Source organism: Papaver somniferum, chromosome 11, assembly GCF_003573695.1.
Source record: "Papaver somniferum cultivar HN1 chromosome 11, ASM357369v1, whole genome shotgun sequence".
NCBI lineage: Eukaryota > Viridiplantae > Streptophyta > Magnoliopsida > Ranunculales > Papaveraceae > Papaver > Papaver somniferum.
In genome coordinates, this window is record NC_039368.1 from 105,163,570 (window position 1) to 105,172,152 (window position 8,583).

The following is an 8,583-nucleotide window of genomic DNA, read 5'->3' on the forward strand; positions in this document are numbered from 1 at the left end:
AAAACTTAACATACTCTGAGACTTCCTCATCAACATCTCTATCAATATCTGAATCACCTTCATCCGAAAGTTCATCCAATTGTTCTTCTAGGCGTGTTTCCCAATCAACAGTTTCTACATTCAGAGAATGTTTATATATTGACTTAGATGTGACGGTTCTCTCAGGTGAATTCAAGCTTTGAAAATTATCTGGTAATTTCTGACCTGATATGTTATTAGAGATAGACTCGTCCATAATAATCAGATTGCTACAAACACAGACTTATGAGGTCTTTAACGTGTTTTACTGCTCTGATACCAATTGAAAAAGCGGGGGTCTAACAACCACACCCAATATTTTGTTCGGCAATCTGAATAGACAAACTCCAATATACTTTCAAGAGAATCAACTAGACAGTCAGACTCAATCTATAGAAAAGTATATCAAAGAGTTATATCTCAATTTCTCAATTCAATCTGCAATCAAAGAAATAGGAATTTGCGAGCCCGATTGAATAAGAGAAATAACTTGGACGGTATCACAAACCAATATCCAAGTGTCGACCAATTCAATCAACAACCCAAAGGTCGGATTCAAGAACTGATTGAACTTAACGCATAACCTGTGATATTTCTATTATATAATAAAATATAATTCGGAAAAGAAATAACACAGACACCAGAAATTTTGTTAACGAGGAAACCGCTAATGTAGAAAAACCTCGGGACATAGTCCAGCTTTGAACACCACACTGTATTCAGCCGCTACATACACTAGCCTACTACCAATGAACTTCCACTAGTGGAAAACAACCGATTTAAGATAGTTAGATAGTGTCGTTTTAACGAATTAAACGACACTTTCAGAATGTTACTGTAAGTGTCGTAGATTCGGTGTCTTTTTCTGGAACGACACTTTCTGAATGCCCCTGAATTACGATGCTCTCTGAGTGTCGCTACGCACGACATCTGGATATCGTCGTAGATTTAATTTTTTGTAATATAAAAAAAAAGTTAGTCAGATCTGGCTAGATGACTCCAGTTATTCTGACTGGGCTGAAATAAATCTGGTTCAAATTCAAATTATACTAAAATGAAACTCAAATTAACAAATGAAATTACTCAAGTTCTCAAATTCAAATTCAAGTGAAATTCAAATTCTCATATTCAAATTCAACTTCCATATAGAACCCGATTCGTCTAATATCAAATGACAGCTCCATTACATTGAACTGTACTCATAAATTTAGTCCAAAATCATTAAAAAAAACTTCTAATTATTAAGGTTTCTTAAGTGATACAAGTCTTGAGAATTTCAACAACAATTTCAGTCATTAGGATCTTGGCACTAGCTTGCATGAGAGCAGAACTGTAGACGCACAACCCTTTCGAACATTTCCACATCCAGCATGAACAACAATCTTACCATCAACCATGACATTAGTTATCCTCGTGAGACCATTGGGAACAGAGTGACGGCATCCATGAAGGTATCAAAATACATTCAGGAGAAGAGTAAGTCAGACCTTATACCCAACAGAATTATAAATAACATTCAAGTGCTCACTTTAAATTTATCTTCCTCCATGTACTCCCCAGCTTCCTCTCCAAGATGCAACCTAATTTCAGTTCCTCGTCCTAGTGGTTCATTCCATTCATCCTCAGAAATAGCAATGCTACATCAGCCTTAGACTCTCATACGTACCTGAAACCAGTATTACAAGATTGTAAGATAGTTTTAACTAGATCATGAAAAATATCTACCAATGCAATAATATAAAACGCCAACTGTTTGGCATCATTGTGTTTGCTAATGACTTCGATATAACTGGCAACAAGATGAACAGAATAAAAAACCAACTCCAAACTGCCCAATTAGATTGAGGTCACCACTTGTCTGCATTTTCTCCAGAAAGGCTGTATGTATAGAAACCAATATTACCCATAGTTATCCATCATAAGATTAAAAAAGGGAGGGAAATGTAAATAAGAAGTCCCATATGTAGAAAAATTACCAGAAGTTACTGATTTTGCAATAGTTTCCAAGTTCTTAATAAGATCTTCCTTTGTCATTCCTATACCACGGTCACGAGTTGGCAGGATTTTCTTTTCCTCATCTAATTTCATCTGCAAATAAACAAAAACAAAAATATTTTTAGTCACGGCAGAAAAAGATGGTTATCAGCTCATACAATTTGTAGAATCCACACTTGTATAAAATTTACTAAAAGAATTACTCACCGGAATCTCGAGCTTTGTATCATCACTTTCTCCTAGAATTTCCTTATCTGTAAGAACAAGGAGCCTAATCTTATCCAAAGCCTGAGAACGAAAGCAAAGTTTGACATTAAATTAGCTCCCTCAAGAAGACATCTTTGTTACTGTAAAGAGAGTTGACAATGATATCCATAAGCCGAGAAACCTCAGCCAGGAACTCAAACTTCTCAGTGGATTTTCTAAGAGATTTCCTTAACATTGATTCAAACTCCCTGGTTAAAAACCACCATATTGGAACACCAATTGAACAAAACGTTCTAATGATTATATGAATAGACAATAGAAAGAAAACAAACAAAAACTTAACACATACCTCTTAACAACTTCCGAATCAGTGGATAATCCATGAGGAAAAACACCAAGCTTATCTTCAATTTTTGGTTGATCAACTAAGTTATCTGATTCACTTTTTTCGGCATCAGCTTGGATTCTTTCATCCTGTTATAATCCAAAGGTTATTTCAATTTCAATCAGTACATGTGTATAAAATCAATTTATTCAATCTTATTCGTTCTTAACATCAATAGAAACAAGCAATTAAAATAACACTAAGAATCCTTAGTGACAATCATATGATCTAAGTAACAATAACCTTCAAATAAAAAATCAAGAAAACCAGATAAGTAATCTAAGCAACAATAACCTTAACCTTAATATAGTTCCATGATTCCAACCGACGAGAATATAAATCCAGATCCAAAGTGAAGCACTATTAAGTACTACCATAATCTCAACTTGATTTACATCTCTATAGGCTTAAACTAAAATATCAGGAGGAGTTCTAAAAGAACACTAAAAAAAATCCATGCTTATCTCATCAAAATCCTACAACATATTTAGAAAAAAGAATAAAAAAAAGAATGAAATAAGCCTATCAGGAAATCTTCTGGCTTAATATCTTAATGCAAGAAGATCTAGCATAAACTAATTCAAATCAATTGACCTGACAGAAGCATTCACAAACGCGATAAGGACATGACTAACAGAAAACTTTAGCACTCAAAAATAACAGCATTATCAATACAAAGTTTAAGGAGGCTTACTCATTATTTTTAGTTCAAATTGGAGGGCTATAACATATCTTTAGTTGAGATAACAACACAGAAATGATAACCATATTATGAAGCGAAAATGGCTTCATCAGAAGAACAGTACAATATCAAAGTCCAAATCAAGATAACCAATCAAGGCTTAGGAATTTGGTGCTCCTTTCTCTGCTTGCTTGTCGACTGAAGCAACACTAGGAAGATCGAGCCTGCAAGGAATCTTTCCAGGATAGTTAGCAACTGAAGCATCTGACCCTATCAAACCACAAATTCAGAAGGAAAAAAAAGAAAGATTCAGTATCAAGAAAATAAACAAGTGGTGCCAACAGGTCTGTTCCCTTAGTTAAACCAGAAAAAGTACAGCCGAGGAGTGAATATGCTTACCCGGTATTAACGATCACCACAGAACGTAGCTCGCAGTTACCAAAGCTGTAAACGAAGAGTAATAAGCCTAACAACTGTCAACGATAAAACTTACAAGAAATGTCTTGACAGGAAAATTCTGGGGCCAAAGTACAAATTGTGTTCTAAAAGATTCCCAAATGGTTATTTCCAATGTAAAATTCACTAACAGCTATTATTACAAGGAGATCCAATAACACTTGCCGATTGCGGATTTCTTTAGGAACAATTGGGTGGCAGTCATCTTTAAATGCACTGAGGATTTGAAGCAAGAATGCACTATGGGCCACAACTGCAATCTCTTTTCCTTACGAATCCACAACCTAAATAAGATATCAGATTTTACTATGTTAGTAATTATTGTCCTTAACTAAATCATTCTCAGCAATGCTTAAATTCAAAGGGGAATTAAAAACCAATTGATAATTTTCATTCCCCGGCAGCAACAACTTTTCTTGACTCTCTTACATCAGCCTGTCACAAAACATCCTCCTCATCTTCTATTTGCAGCAGATACATAACACAGAGGTTGTAAGCTAACTGCAAAGCTTATTCAGTTGCAAAATTCATTATCATTTCAATGCGGTACTGAAAACGCGGGGGTCTAACAACACCACCCAATATTTCGCGTAACAATCTGTATGGACTAACTCTAATATACTTTAATAGAGAATCAACTAGAAATTCAGACTCAATCTAGATTAAAGTATATCAAGGAGTTAATATCTCAATCTCTCGTTTTGATCTTTACTAAAGCAAATGGAAATCTGAGAGTCTTTATCAAAGAGAGATAACTTGGATGGTACCAAAGACCAATATCCAAGTGTCAATCAATTTAAATCAACAACCAAAAGGTTGGATATTAATTGATTGATTGATCTTCAAAGCACAACCTGTACTATTTCAATTATAAAGATAAACAATATAATGCGGAAATAGAAATAACACAGACACTAGAATATTGTTAACGAGGAAACCGCAAATGCAGAAAAACCTCGGGACCTAGTCCAGTTCGAACACACACTGTATTAAGCCGCTACAGACACTAGACTACTCCAAACTATCTTCGGTATGGACTGTAGTTGAACCCAATCAATCTCACACTGATCCAAGGTACAATTATGATCCTACGCCTCTGACTTAGCAGGATGCTACGTACTTGATTCCCTTAGCTGATCTCACCTACAACTAAGAGTTGCTACGACCCAAAGTCGAAGACTTAATAAACAGATCTGTATCACACAGAAAAGTCTATGGTAATAGATAAATCCGTCTCCCACGAATATACATACGAGTTTTGTGCCATCTTTTGATAAATCAAGGTGAACAGGAACCAATTGATCCGGACTTATATTCCCGAAGAACAACCTAGTATTATCAATCACCTCACAATAGTCTTAATCGATCCAGCGAAAAAATATATCGTGGAATCACAAACGATGAGACGAAGATGTTTGTGATAACTTTTTATCTTTCCTATCGGAGATAGAAATCTCAAGCCAATTATTACAATTGTACTCGTACGATAGAAACAACAAGATCATATCACACAACTACAAGAAAAGTAGTATCGGTCTGGCTTCACAATCCCAATGAAGTCTTTAAGTCGTTAACCCAGTTTGAGAAAAGAAAACCAGAGGTTAATGGAGAATCGACTCTAGTTTAGCACAACTAGTATCACACAGAATGTGTGGGGATTAGTTTTCCCAGTTGCTAGAGTTCTCCCTTATATAGTCTTTCAAATCAGGGTTTGTAATCAATGTTAGCTTAGTAACAATGCATTCAATATTCACCGTATATGAAAACCTGATTAGATTCAAGTTAATATTTATCAACCGTTAGATGGAAAACATGGCTTGTCAAACACAAATGAGATGCACGTTCCTGGGCTTGTGTAACCGTACCAAAACTTGTACATTAGTTGGTTCAACAATAGTTAACCAAATGGTTAGCCATATGATCACTTTCATATCAACCATATTCTTCTTCACCATAACTAGTTCAAATGACTCAAATGAACTAGTTAGAGAGTCGTACAATTGCTTAGATCCTATGTAACTTTACAAGACATAATCGAAGCAAAAAGGATTTGATTCACTCGAATCGGTCCATGAACTTTATAGCCACGGTTTGCAAAAGCATTCCTTAATCAATATAAATGAGTTTAAGAACAATCGTTTTTAGATATAACTTACTCAAGTTCGCGGAATGGGTTCGCAGACTTAAGTTCCCGGATGGAGTTCACAAACTCCAGAAGATATTCTCGGGTTTGAGAACTTCGCCAGTTCGTGGACCGAGTTCGCGGACTGGGCTTGTTGAGTGAGTTTTCAAACTTCAGCAGATATTCTCGGATGAGAACTTCCGCCAGTTCGCGGACTGAGTTCGCGGACTGAATTTGTAAAATGTGCAAACAATTCCGGTTCTCTTGATCTACAAAGTTCGCAAACTTCGGTTTAAGAAATAGGACTTATACATATATGTGTTTCCACAACAATGCTTATATCCATCAATAGTTATACAATCTAAACTCTCATTTCAATCATTGAAACATTCTCAGAGGACGTTATACAGTTGTTATTCACAAACCATTTTTCGTCAGAGCAATTTTCAAGGTGATTGAAACATAACATGACTTTCGTCACTAGGTAAAGATGAACTTGGCTAAAGCGAAATCTTTACCAATATATTTCGAGAAATAGATAGGCGAGGTAAACTCGGTTCGAAATACCAAATGTGTATGATCTAAGTCTATATAGCAAAACTACTTTTGTCTCAAGATATGAGATAGAGTAGATAGATTTTTGAGTGATAGATAAGTTCAAGTCTCCACATACCTTTTAGTCGATGAAGATCCACCGGTTCCTTGAGTAGTCCTTCGTTTTATATGATGATTGCCATGGCGTTCTTGAGCTCAACTACACTTTTTATCCTAGTCCGATACCTTAGCTATAGTAGACTAGAAATCAAGACTTATAGTTTTAATCACTAACATTGAAAAACGTGCTTGAGATAGCAACGCATGCAAGTTCGACCGAGCAATGCTCTAACAGATACGTAAACTGTATGTTAGTAGGATCCTATAGAGCATCATCAAATACTTGCCAGTGAGAAATCGATTGCAGGAAAGATGGTCTGATATTCGGATATGCTTCTACTCCTATCACATGGGTGAACACCATGTAATAAGAATTTCAAGTTAGAAATCAATCTCTCAATTGTTCAAAGAAATTAAGATTAAGAAGAAGAAATCACTGTAAATATGAATATGAAATCTTTAAAGATTAAAGTTTCCCACTCCAACTCCGTCACTTGTTTGTTCAACGCTAAACCACAAAAAATCGCAAAAATCGAAAACCAAATCTCAAAAAACTAATAATCCAAACTTAAAAATATGTAAGAAATGAAGAATCGCTCATTCATTACCAGTACAAACCCCCAATTTTAAATCCCCCAATTATAAAAACCTAGGGTTTCATTCTAATTAAAACTCATAAAATTGATTTCACGACAAAACTAAATTGGTTGATTCTTCAATTAAATCTGAACCCAAAACAACTAAACTCAAAACTAATCACTAAACTTACCTTGCTAATGATTTTTCATCAGTTATTAAGAGAAGTAAGTTAGTTGATTCTTCAATTGTTGGAGAACATGAATCACTGTGAGAAAGAAAGAAGAAGATGCTGGTGGTGGTGGTGGTGAAGTCGTTGTGATGGAGACGGCCGGAATGAGCGGAGAGGGAAGAGAGTCTGAGTCTCTGATGAGTAAGAAACTAGATTTAGGGTAAGAAACTAAAGGAAATTAAGTTTTGCTGGTTAGTGGTGGTGACTGAAGTAAGTTTCATTGTTTTAATTTGCTGATTCTGTGGATGAGAAATGAAGTTGCAGATCTGGTATAGATTTAGGTTCGGTGTGAGGAAATGGTGGGATGAAGTTCGCTTCATCTGTGAAGGTGGGAGAGAAAAAGAGAGACTAAAGTGAGAGGCGGAGAATAATATGTTTTCTCTCTCTGCATTGAGATAGATAAGGTTGAGGTGATCCAGCTGTTTATCACTTTTGAGAGCAAATCCTGACCGTAAAGGTGGAATATCCTACCAAAGAAACCGTACTACATGAGTGACGTTGTCTAAGTCAACAAAATTCATAACCAACGACAGTTTGACTTTAGTCAAGGACACTATAACTAGTATTGTTGTCTAAGTCAACAAAAGTCCAAACACAACGACAGTTTGACCTTAGTCAACAACACTTTGGGGTATGTAGTTGAATCACGACATTCCCGTTAGTGTCATGTCTTTGTGTCTCTGATAGGCCATTTTCCACTAGTGTTCGGAATGGAATGTAGTTGAGACCTAATCAATGTCACACTGATTCAAGGTACAGTTACGCTCCTTACGTCTCTGATCCCAACAGGATACTATGCACTTGATTCCCTTAGCTGATATCACTCACAACCAAGAATTATAACAACCCAAAGTCGAAGACTTGATAAACAAATCTCTCTCACATAGAAAAGTCTATTGGAATAGATAAATTTGTCTCCTACAGAAATACCTACGAGTTTTATTTCGTCTTTTGATAAATCAAGGTGCATAGGAACCAATTGATAAACCAGACTTATATTTCCAAATAACAACCTAGTATTATCAATCACCTCACAATAATCTTAATCGTATGGTAGCGAAACAAGATATTGCGGAATCACAAACGATGAGGCGAAGATGTTTGTGACTAATTTTTATCTTGCATATGAAGATTAAATCTCGAGCAAATCTTAGAGAAGATAGTACTCAATACGATAGAAACATCAAGATCAGAACACGCAACTATAAAATAAAATAGTTGGGTCTGGCTTCACAATCCCAATGAAGTCCTCAATT

At 35.7% G+C, this 8,583-nt stretch overlaps 1 pseudogene; it reads right to left on the reverse strand.

Moving 5' to 3' along the window:
* Positions 1-1,149: 1,149 nt before the first annotated feature.
* On the reverse strand, positions 1,150-2,455 carry LOC113324860 (annotated as a pseudogene).
* Between the last annotated feature and the right edge of the window lie 6,128 nt (positions 2,456-8,583).